We start from the raw sequence: 12,684 nt of genomic DNA on the forward strand, positions 1-12,684 counted from the left end.
GCGCAGCAACAACAATCTCTCTCGCTCTCGCTCTCGCTCTCGCTCTCTCTCTCGCTCACTCGTGCCACACACACGGAGCCGAGCTTGAATGAAACACCCAGAAGTAGGCTATTTGTACTCACTTGTACTGTACTGTAATATAGGCTAACCTTAAAGGTAGGGTAGGTACGTTTGAGAAACCGGCTCGAGATCGCTAGAATTTGAAAATACACAACCGGAGAAAATCTGCCACTTCCTTATAGAGCCCCTCCTCCAACACACACGAACGCGCACATGACCAATGAGGGCACGAGATAAGTTTGTGCACAGATGGAAGGCTGACAGGCAGGTAGGCCATCCAGTTATTTTAGCCGGGCCGGCTAAAATGATTGGTCGTCCTTTTTACAGTACTACGGCTTCCACAGATGACATTTTTTTATGGATTTTTTGTCAAAGCACTTAAGATATTCATTGCTATCGGGATGTTAAGAGCATTCCATGGAATATAACAAAAAGTGTATCTCGAGCCGGTTTCTCAAACTTACCTACCCTACCTTTAATACAGTGTTATTATTAGCTGTACACTACTGCCACTTGTGGCAGTATATGGTATCGCCACTAAAACTTCAAGCCGGTAATGAGGTAAGCAGCGCTTGTGATTCTTTGTAATAAAGGAGTGCATATTACAAAGGAAATTTCACTATGTGACTTTAATTAGAAAATATTCAAAAGTCAAGGTTATACAGACGGTAAAACACATATAGGCTATACCGTTTTTTTTATAAGATTATAAAACTAGGTTTGTAAACATTAGGCCAGTGGCAAACCGTCTTTTGAAATGAAGATGATAATTATCAACAAAAAATTCAGAATTTTCACTTAAACATTGAAAGTGTAGTAATAAAATACTGCACTAAGCTGGCATGACTGGGTCACATGATTTATAATAAAATAGTCAAATAATTTCAAAAGAATTCATGAAATGGAATCAAATCAGAAATAAAAAATGATGTTCAATATAAGACATATTTCTTATCATTTCATTTCTTATAAAATACTTTTAGCATACTTTTCACAAATGGGCACGAGGTGTTTAAAACAACATTGTTTTTGTGTCATTAAAAGGATCATTTATGCATGGTCCTATAGGGATATTTAACATTTAACACAAGGTTTAATTAAAGTCTACACAAATTCTAAAACTCTTACCATAACCAAAAAGCACCACAAGTACTTAGGCTTTTTTTTTTACATTGTCCTGGAACGAATGGCAGCTGTTCTACATCTCAGCGATGACAGGTAGTATCGGGGCCTTAAACCTTTTGGGGCGTCTGCATGTGGGGCGACAGCCAGAGGCCCAGACCAAGACGCCCGTCTGACTGCAGAGACCCATCTCTCTTTCTGCTTGTGTGTGTTTCGCTTCATCTGCCTTTTGGTCAGAGCCAGTCACTCTGTCCTTAGCTGTCTTCCTGCTGTTTAAGATGTGAACCTGCATGTTCCCAAGCTCCTTCACAAGAATCTCGGCACGTTTTTGACCCTGATTTCCATCTGGTCTGGAGACAGAGGTTTGATCAGTCAAGTCAAAATGGGAAAATTGCCACCCTGTCTTGTTCCCTTCCTCTGTCCATCCTCTGCGGGCCAGCCGGGCTGCGGTGAGGATGGAGTGGCTGAGGAGCTTCTCCTGGGGGTCTGAGAGAAGAGGCCTAGACATGGCCGACACCCAACCCTGGCGAGTACAGACTCTGGCTTACTGCGGTCTCAGGGACACCAGGTTTGAGGCACTATATGACCTGTGAATCACAATAAAGCATTATATTAGATGACATTATATCATAAGAGATTAGGGCATTGGTTCACAACATGGGGGTCCGGACTCCTACTAAGTGTCGCAGAGAGATTGTGATATGTTTAAATGGATGAAAAAAATAAAAGAAATACAAATTGTAGTGGAGTTGTAAGTCGTTTCAGCAACATTAACATACACTTTTCTGCAAAATGAATGTAAGTCCAATATTCACTTTAGTTTTATTGTAACCATAGAAATATCTTTCTATTAAGCTGCTCTCTGTTTCAGCCAGTTACTTGTGTTTGTTGAAGTGCAGGTGCATTCAGTGGGTTTATTATTGAAAGACACTGAAACATGCTGCAGAGTTGCTGGATACTGCAAAATTGGTTATATTTATCTTGGTTTAAGTGCTGAGTAGCTGCAGCTCAGACATACCCTGTTCTTTCAGCCTGTCGCCACTAGGGGGAGGCAGAGATCCTGTGAAATATTGTTAAATTCACATGAAATGTCAAAGCACCACTTCCTAGTAATCTCTTTCCTTCTGCGTTTCAATGGCAAATTACATAACCAATTTCAACTAACCTTTGTGGATTAAACTGTTCTTGCAGATGTGTGGACAAAAGTAAAATCCTTCTCTGGATGTGGAGACCCTTGCATCCAATGCAGGATGTGGCAGTTGGCTCCTGGCTGCAAAGGAGCTGTAAGAAAACAAATAAGATTGACATTACTAGTTGCAATTCCAATTTGTGACCTAAATTTAGGAAAATGCATACAAAATGATACACAAGAAATCTAAATGTTTTAATTTAATAGAATGATGCAGCCATAAATGTATCTAATCTAACATGTTAGGACAGTGAAAACATTGTATTCATTTACCAAATGTTTCAATAATGCAACAGCTCCAGAGTATATATAGTACATACTTAATGTACATTGTACACACATATTTACAACAACATGTAACATAAGTAAGGATTTAGGTAATACCAGGTTTCAGAGTGGGATTCTCATCGGGCTCATCTCTTCTTCCTCTCTCTACCGACTGAATCACCACTGCACTCTGGATCGACCCCCTTTCTCTTTCTTTCTCTCTCTCTCACTCACTCTCTCTCTCTCTCTCACTCTCTCACTCTCACCCTTTCTTATCCCGATGTATGTGAGCCTCACCAGGTCATCTTTTTGGTAGAACTATGTAATGAAAGGAGCAGAGGTTTGTGTATGGGTCTACTATGTCAAGGTAAAAAAACGGATAAAAGCAATAGTTGAAAATACGCCATTATTATTCTTTCAAAACAGTTGTTGCAAATAACTAAAGTATTTAGGAGACGTGGCTGCTGTAGTTTTTGCATACATTTTTTATTACAAATAATCTTCCTGCTTTCCCTACACTCCACTGGCGCGATGCTAAACTCTGCAAACTCAGAGGAACACGTTTTTGGATTCAGTACAAAGGATTATGTTGACAGTAGATGGACTGTACCCTCAGTCTGCAGGCTGCTGCTGTGCTGTCTGTTTGCTCTGATCTCTCTATACCGGCTGAGTTCAGCAGGTTTATCTGCTGTGGCCAAAGCTCCACGGTTAAGGTGTGTGTCCACTGAGTGACCACATATTCCTGGCAACAGAGTAGCAGGGTTCAGGAAGTCACAGATTGGTTCAATAATCACATTGGACCTCAAATGGAAACCATTGTACAATATGATAGAAACTTATTGAATTCATAAAAAATTGTTGTTCATAACCAATTACTGTTGGTCTCCAATTTCAGTTTGTGGACCACTTTTATGACAGTGCTGACATTGTTATTTTTGTTTTTTTTAATCTCCTGATTGCAGCCTATCTGGATGAAATTCACCCACAAACAGCGCAGGAAAAGTAGCCTTATAACAATTTTTTTGCACCAACAAGTAGTAGGTCTATTGAATCTGACATGTAACACTTGTTTTAGCAGAGCTCCCAGGAAAAACAGATGAACAACTTATTGTTGAATCAATACCCATATTCAATCAATATGTGTTGCATATAGATCATGCTCAAATTTGATGCATTGTCCTTAAATATAACCAGGTGTTTTTATTGCCTTTCATCCTCTGCATTGTATTTTTTCTGCAAGAATGTTTGCAGCTTTTTGCATATACAGGTTTAAAGTTACAAGTCAAGGTTTAAATCCTATCTGCTCACAAATATTCCAACTATTTCACTTAATCCTGTGATTGTCAGCCTACAAAAGCTACTTTTCACAAGTTGACTAGCAGCTCTGTCTCTATCCATAACATATCTGGATAAGGTTCACGTAGAAAAAATGGAGAGCTGTGTAACAGCTGGTCAGTTCACTCAGTTTCTGCTGGCTCATGGTAGCCATCTATCTGGGTGAAAGGTGAAAGGAAAGCTGTTGAATACCCAGTGTTATTGTCAGCATATCTATTGAATGGACCAAACTAAAAAGTGAGGCCTGCAGTGTAAAAACTGATTAATTTATTCCTCTTCATTGCCAACCAATCAATCTCAATGACACCCACAGTGTAATGCTGCAGGAAATACTCACCAGATGCTTGAGATTTTTGTTTTTGACATTTGTCTAATTTGAGAATAGACCAACCCTTAAGGCATTTTATGTATTTTTTTTATTCAGAAAATAATTTATAACATTATCTCAAACTCATACAATTCTTAAAGTCTTTTTATCTTGTGTGCAGGAAATTTCCAGCCCTCATTTAGATGCAATCCTTCAGCAATACTGCTGTAACATTTCCTTCAATCTTTCTGTGATGTTATCTTTTGACAGCTACTTATTTTGGGCCTGTGGGGGAAACTTCTGTGTAGCAATGCAGGAGGAGTCACCGACTCAAATGAGACACGAGGAGAGCTGGAGCTTTGATGTCAAACACTGATGGGTTTATTTGGAGCTTCGGCCGGAGAATTCACAAAACAAGTCAAAGAGTCAGAGGTTCTGACTTCACGGTAGAGTTGCCACGTCAATTCTGAAGAACTCTACCCCAGACCCATGTATTTAGCTAGTTCAGAGAGAATAATCAACATTGTGCATAAGATAGAATCATAACACTTCTATCAGCTGACGTCAACAGGCGGGAACAGGGAAACAAAACACTGAGAGCACAGCAGCCAAGGTTACAGGTGCGTGTGCTCAGTCAGGACAGTATGAACTGATAAACTGGGTCAAAGTTATGGGTCTTTGAAAATATTTCCCCAACAGGGCCTACATACAGCTGAGGTTGAAAAAATAACTCCTTTTTCATTCTTGCACTTTGAGTCTGCCAAAAGGTTGTGAAATGCTCTGTAAACATTCCTAATAACTCTTGCCAGATTCATGTTTCACACATGAAGGAATAAGGGCGGCTGTCGCAGATTTAGCCTGTCATTGCAATTTAGTGGAATGACGAGTCAGTCAACAGGTTAAAATGAAGTGTTAGCACTAAATAAAAGACAAATTATGAGGACGGCAGATAAATGATAATAGAAACTCATATTTGAACATGGTAGGATATCTCTTAAAAAATAATAGGATATTTGGAACTGACCTAATATTGACAGCATTCAAGCCAAATCCATTTATGGTTCAGCTAGATCACATCAATGTTGGGTTTTCACAGGTGAATACACAAAATGTTTGGTCTAAAACAGGACTGTATGTCCCCACAAACAAAAAATGTCCTGCTGCAAGAAGCTGATGATGAACACTGCTGATTGTAAAATTCATCCATTAACAGAAAGTGAAATAGCGATAAAAACACAAATGATATCCTTATTATGCCTCTGACTCTCTGACTCTGTAAGTAGGTCAAAAAACAACAATTTATTTTAAAAATTAGATAAAATATTTATTTAAATGGTGAAATATCCAATACTTCATTAATAATTATGAATTATTATAATAATAATTAATTAATTAATTAATTAATTAATAATTATAATCATAATTAAAGCTGCAAGCAGCGTTGAGCGGGTCTTCGACGCTCCGCAGGCTGTTGTCCGCACGTCGAGGTGTGTGTGTAGGTGTCTCGAGCTGTTGAGGGCCGGACCATTAACTGTCATCTGAAGTCTGGTGCAGTTTGGAACCTTTTCCATTGAGTTAAGACAACATTGTGTTTTTTGGTGAGGGATGCGTTGCCATGGCAACGGCATATGGTGACATCCCATAATTGGCGTAGAGCTGTTGAGGGCCGGACCATTAACTGTCATCTGAAGTCTGGTGCAGTTTGGAACCTTTTCCATTGAGTTAAGACAACATTGTGTTTTTTGGTGAGGGATGCGTTGCCATGGCAACGGCATATGGTGACATCCCATAATTGGCGTAGAGCTGTTGAGGGCCGGACCATTAACTGTCATCTGAAGTCTGGTGCAGTTTGGAACCTTTTCCATTGAATTAAGACAACATCGTGTTTTATGGCGAGTGATGCGTTGCCATGGAAACGGCATACGGTGAGATCTCAGATTTCACGTAGAGCTGTTGAGGGCCGGACCATTAACTGTCATCTGAAGTCTGGTGCCGTTTGCAACCTTTTCCATTGAATTAAGACAACATCGTGTTTTATGGCGAGTGATGCGTTGCCAGTACCGTATCAGTATGTTGTTACTTCGGCATCATTTTGAAACGTGTATTACAATTAAATCACGGTCAAATATGTCCATCTTGTTGTAGTTGTAGCCCCCTTGCCAGTGATGCTCTCTCTAGTTTAGCATACTCAGCCCGACTCAGCCTCGTTGTCTCTGGCCCTAGACCCGCGATTTTATGAGTCCAGAAAAACGGTGAATTAGGACCCGCCGGCCGGTACTAGGCCAAGTGGAAACGCAACCAAAGACGGGCCGCTGACGTCACAGCCCTCTAATGGCGCAGTTCCACTGCAGCGCGGAGCTCGCTTTAAGCGTGCCGTGTCGTGCCGTCCCCCTTTTTTGGTTGTGCTTCCACTAGGCCTAGTGCCGGCGCGGCACGGCGCGGGGCCACTTTTTCACCTCTTTTCTGGCCCTGACAAAATTGTGGTTCTATCGGGGCCAACAAACAGGGCTGAGTCGGGCTGAGTATGTTAAACTAGAGAGAGGAGCGCTGGCAAGAGGGCTAGAACTACAACAAGATGGACATATTTGACCGTGATTTAATTGTAATACACGTTTCAAAATGATGCCGAAGTAACAACATACTGATACCGGTTAGTAAAAACCATGAATTAATGCTTTGTCAAGTCTGCAGACAGACGGCAGGCGAAAAACCTTTTAAAATGCGTGTTTTTCTAGATGGAGATTGGCTAAGCTAACGCAGTATATGCTCTGACCGTCCACACTCACAACAACGGCCTATACAGACATAAATAAAGCAGCGACTGTATTCACCATGACACAGGCAGTCTGTGGTGTGTACTTGTTTAACTTTTGTCGAGTTTCTGAACATATATAAGGAGCTGTGAGCTCTGAGTGCTAACAGCTAACGGCTGTGTTGTGTTTCTGGAGTTTTCATTGAAGATGACGTCACGGCTCCGCCTACACTGCGTTACTATAGTAACTACCCCAGTTCCTAAACTGTAATGGAAGCGCAGCATGAAGTGAGTCGGCCCTGTTAAGGCCCAACGCGGCCAAGCCGTACCGAGCCGTACCGAGTGTGGCCGAGGCCGACCGTGTAGTGGAAATGCGCCATTAAACCGTGCTCCGCGCTGTAGTGGAAACGCGCCATTAGTGAGAGAGAGAGAGAGAGAGAGAGAGAGAGAGAGAGAGAGAGAGAGAGAGAGAGAGAGAGAGAGAGAGAGAGGGGGGGAGGGAGGGACCGGTGCCAGCATGGACCGTGTTGTTAGCATCTGGTTTGCTAGCTGCACTAATGGACATAAGGAGCTGTTTCCACAAGAAGCTGGAGGAGAGTCCTCTCCTCTCAGATTGAGAGACTCAGGTGAGCTAAAGGACTCTCTGAGTGTTTAGATACATAACTTTAGTCTAAGTTATCTCAGTGGGTCTCAAACGGTTTGGTCCCAAATTATTCAAAAGATTATTTCCGCGGCACACCTTCATATGATCATTATAGTTATAAAAAAAATAAGAGAATAAAGGAAAAACAGTTATGAAATACTATATGGCAGTAAAACAAGAATAGAGTTTAAAAGGGGAGTGATTAGTAAAATATCCATAAAGAAAAAGTACATCTGTTTACAGTTCTGCTTCATATGGGTGTTGAGAGAGGTATCCATAGATCTCTTCATTTTGCTCTCAAAGTGCACCAGATTGATGCATTTAACTTCAATATTTAAAAAAAAAATCTTCCCGGGGGAGCATCCCCCCGGACCCCCCTAGAGGAGGTGAGCCCCCCACTCATAAAAAATACCACTTTACCCCTGCCTATATGCCGTGAGCTGATTATCGAGCCTTCATTGTAACAGTCGCGGGTGTACTGTGTGTGTGTGCGTGTGGGGAGTGTTGCAGTAGAATATTCCACTGTAGTGCCGCCGCCACTGTGGGCTAAGCCCCGAATGTTTTCAGGTCCAGGAGCGACGCCCCTGCTTAAGACAACATTGTGTTTTTTGGCGAGGGATGCGTTGCCATGGAAACGGCATAAGATGACATCCCATAATTGGCGTAGAGCTGTTGAGGGCCGGACCATTAGCCATCATCTGATGTCTGGTGCCGTTTGGACGTTTTTCCAGTGAGTTAGGACAACACAGTGTTTCATGGCGAGGGATCTGTCGCCATGGCTACGGCATATGATGACATCCCATAATTGGCGTAGAGCTGTTCAGGGCTAGGGTTAAGGACAAAGGAGCCTCATTCACTTTACATTGGGGTTGTTTGCGTGGTGCAGACACGTAAATGTAGCAAAGTTCGTGACTCCACCACGCACTGCGGTGTTAAGGAGTCGTGGTGGAGTCACGCATTCTGGTGAGACCAGGTTGGTCTTGCCACATGGCCTTCCCTTGCATAATCTCAAATATTTTGTATTTGTATTTAAGCTACCAACGTGTAACAGAACCATGTCATGTTTGTTGTTCTCTGACACAAAACATCATGTTGAATCAGTCAAAAACAAGATCATTGCCATTGGCATGATGACTTCTGGTTTGGAACACAAAGTTCTGTAAGTAAGTTTCACTTCTTTCGGCTGCTAAACCTTAACTTGTTTTTCACTTATTATCTTGTGTAATCTTTATCTTGTGTTATTTCAAGCTTTTAATTCAGATTGACATGTATGGTATGGGTGTTAGTGTCCCAACAATTCTGTATCTTGTGTAAGTGTATCTGATTATTGCAACACAGCAGCTGCAAGAGAACTATCGATTTTTAGCCGTGTGATTCCATGGATTGTTTATTTTGTTATAACAAAGGTTAAATGTTTCTCAGCAGAAAGTTAACCATCCAGTTCAGCAGTTGATATGGGAGCACCAAAAACTGAAGTTCAGGAAAGAGCCAACGCAAAATACTTCTCCGCTCATGTCTTCTGCTTTAATTCCCCACAGCTTCCAATAAATAGTTTAAAAAGTTGTTTAGAATGAGTATGATGCTTTAAACCAAAGTGTTAATGACTGAAAACCCTGGTTAACATTCAGTCATGTGATTTTTTTTTTTAAAACAAACAGTTATCAGAATCAGAATCAGAATATAATTATCATACCAGTATATGCACTTGGCTACCAAAACATGAATAGAGTGTGGTTAAAGTATGTGTGTGATGTCATGTCAATAACAGAGTGAAAAGGGTCAGGGTTGGGACAAATGTAATTTCCCCTTGTGGATTTATAAAGTATTTCTTAAATCTTTAGTCTTAATCCTAAACAATTGAAAACTCTTTGCTAAGGAAAGGTAGGGAAAGCTTGTGTTCAAATATTCAAAAAGGTCAAGGAGAAAAATGAGCCATCACAATACTGCAGATAGCTGCATGTCCAAAGAAAGTTGCCATTGAACAAAAAGTAAATAAAGAGGAGGTGAGCCCCCCACTCATAAAAAATACCACTTTACCCCTGCCTATATGCGGGGAGCTGATTACCGAGCCTTCATTGTAACAGTCGCGGGTGTACTGTGTGTGTGTGCGTGTGGGGAGTGTTGCAGTAGAATATTCCACTGTAGTGCCGCCGCCACTGTGGGCTAAGCCCCGAATGTTTTCAGGTCCAGGCGACGCCCCTGCTTAAGACAACATTGTGTTTTTTGGCGAGGGATGCGTTGCCATGGAAACGGCATATGATGACATACCATAATTGGCGTAGAGCTGTTGAGGGCCGGACCATCAGCCATCATCTGAAGTCTGGTGCCATTTGGATGATTTTCATAGGAGTAACGGAAACATCTTTTTTTTTGGCGAGGGATGCGTTGCCATGGAAACGGCATATGATGACATCCCAGAATTGGCGTAGAGTTGTTGAGGGCCGGACCATTAACTGTCATCTGAAGTCTGGTGCAGTTTGGAACCTTTTCCATTGATTTAAGACAACATTGTGTTTTATGGCGAAGGATGCGTTGCCATGGAAACGGCATATGATGACATCCCAGAATTGGCGTAGAGTTGTTGAGGGCTGGACCATTAACTGTCATCTGAAGTCTGGTGCAGTTTGGAACCTTTTCCATTGACTTAAGACAACATTGTATTTTAATGGCGAGGGATACGTTGCCATGGCAACAGCTTTTGAGGAAAACTCACTTTTGTCATATTGAGGTGTTAAGGGGTGGACCATTAACTGTCATCTGAAGTCTGGTGCAGTTTGGGACCATTTTCCATTGACTTAAGACAACATTGTGTTTTACGGCGAGGGATGCGTTGCCATGGAAACGGCATATTATGACATCCCATAATTGGCGTAGAGCTGTTGAGGGCTGGATCATTAGCCATCATCTGAAGTCTGGTGCAGTTTGGATCATTTTCCATTGACTTAAGACAACATTGTGTTTTATGGCGAGGGATCTGTCGCCATGGCAACGGCATATGATGACATCCCATAATCAGCGTAGAGCTGTTGAGGGCCGGACCATTAACTGTCATCTGAAGTCTGGTGCAGTTTGGACCATTTTCCATTGACTTAAGACAACATTGTGTTTTACGGCGAGGGATGCGTTGCCATGGAAACGGCATACGGTGAGATCTCAGATTTCACGTAGAGCTGTTGAGGCATGGACCGGTGATATAAAAGTGAAGATTGGTGGACGATGGGACCGTGTCCCTTGGAGTTACAGCGACACCGTGTGTTTTATGGCGAGGGATTCGTTGCCATGGTAACGCCATATTAAGTAACATAAAATTTGACGTAGAGCTGTTCAGGGCCGCAGTGTTAACCATCATGTGAAGTTTGGTGGCGTTGTGAGCATGTCAGTTTGAGTTATGACATCATCGTGTTCCATGGCGTTTGATGGGCCTAGCATCAAGCGAACGCGAACTTTGGCGCCAAATCACGGCTGCACCGTGCGAAAGAAAAAAACTTCCGTGATAACTTTGAATTGCCCATGTCTGGAGATGCTCCCCGACGAATTTCGAGTCGTACGGATAAAGTCCCTGGGAGAAGATAGATTTTGCGCGGAGGACGAGAAACGCGATAAATCGCGTTTTTTCCGACGCCAAATTCAAAATGGCCGACTTCCTGTACGTTATTTTTTACCCCTCCAAGAGGCTTTTTTGTTCGTCTCCGCACCCTAGATATGCGTAGCGAGTTTCGTTCGTTTACGTGAAAGTTAAAGTGGGGGGAGTTTACGTTAAAAACGGAAGTGCGCGTGGCCTACGCAATTTTTTACGCAAAGTTCCGGAACCAATTACATATCGCAAGTTGCACCACTTCTGACGCGCGTGCAACATTTGGTGAGTTTTCACATGTGTTGCGGGGGTCAAAGGTTTATCGGTCGCTGCGCGACCGATTTCAATAGGGTCTTCGCCGACCTAGGTCTCAGACCCTAATAATACATTTTATTTGGGGGGCGCCTTTCATAGCACCCAAGGACACCTACAGGGCAATATAGGGAACAATTAAAACAGTGGATTTAGTGAAATATCAGCCGGGGTGAAACAAGACAAACAACAGGAAAAGGACTACAGAAGGACACAAAAGGACACAGGGTACAGTTTATAAAGAAAATGCCAGTTTTGAACAGGTGGGTTTTGAGTTGGGTTTTGAATGTTGTTATGGAATCAGACTGTCGGATATGTAGTGGCAGGGAGTTCCAGAGTCTGGGAGCTGAGCAGCTGAAAGCTTGAGCACCCATGGTTTTGAGGCGAGAGCTTGGGATGGTGAGAAGTCCTACGGAGGAAGAGCGGAGGGTGCGGGAGGGGGGTGTACTCCTGAAGGAGCTCGGTGATGTAGATGGGGGCTAGGTTGTGGAGATTTATATGTGAGTAGAAGGTTTTACAAAATAGGGGGAAAGTAGAAGGTCAATGATAGGATCTGCAGATAAATGTTTAGTCTTTTCAACCACCAACTATCAAATATCTCGCCTGATTGTTGGCACTTGACCTTCCCTGAATTTTACTCAGGTGTAAGTAAAGTCTGATTTAAGGGTTGTTTATATTTCACATCATTAAAGGTGGGGTAGGTAAGTTTGAGAAACCGGCTCGAGATACACTTTTTGTTATATTCCATGGAATGCTCTTAACATCCCGATAGCAATGAATATCTTAAGAGCTTTGACAAAAAATCCATAAAAAAATATCATCTGTGGAAGCCGTGGTACTGTAAAAAGTACGACCAATCATTTTAGCCGGCCCGGCTAAAATAACTGGATGGCCTACCTGCCTGTCAGCCTTCCATCTGTGCACAAACTTATCTCGTGCCCTCATTGGTCATGTGCGCGTTCGTGTGTGTTGGAGGAGGGGCTCTATAAGGAAGTGGCAGATTTTCTCCGGTTGTGTATTTTCAAATTCTAGCGATCTCGAGCCGGTTTCTCAAACTTACCTACCCCACCTTTAATCAGAATCTGCAAAGTAACTAAAATAAATGTAATGGAGTAAAAATACC

The 12,684-nt window shown here is 42.3% G+C and overlaps 1 long non-coding RNA gene across 2 annotated transcripts; it reads right to left on the reverse strand.

Moving 5' to 3' along the window:
- Positions 1-670: 670 nt before the first annotated feature.
- Positions 671-2,838, reverse strand: LOC117490477. 2 transcript variants are annotated; one of them, XR_004556679.1, is made up of 4 exons: positions 2,756-2,838; positions 2,348-2,463; positions 2,201-2,242; positions 671-1,769 (listed from the first exon to the last, which is right to left on the reverse strand). It is a non-coding gene; the product is annotated as an uncharacterized LOC117490477 (long non-coding RNA). The 2 variants fall into 2 exon arrangements; XR_004556680.1 differs by lacking the exon at positions 2,201-2,242.
- Positions 2,839-12,684: the final 9,846 nt, after the last annotated feature.

The sequence above is a fragment of the Trematomus bernacchii genome, unplaced genomic scaffold, assembly GCF_902827165.1.
Source record: "Trematomus bernacchii unplaced genomic scaffold, fTreBer1.1, whole genome shotgun sequence".
Lineage (NCBI taxonomy): Eukaryota > Metazoa > Chordata > Actinopteri > Perciformes > Nototheniidae > Trematomus > Trematomus bernacchii.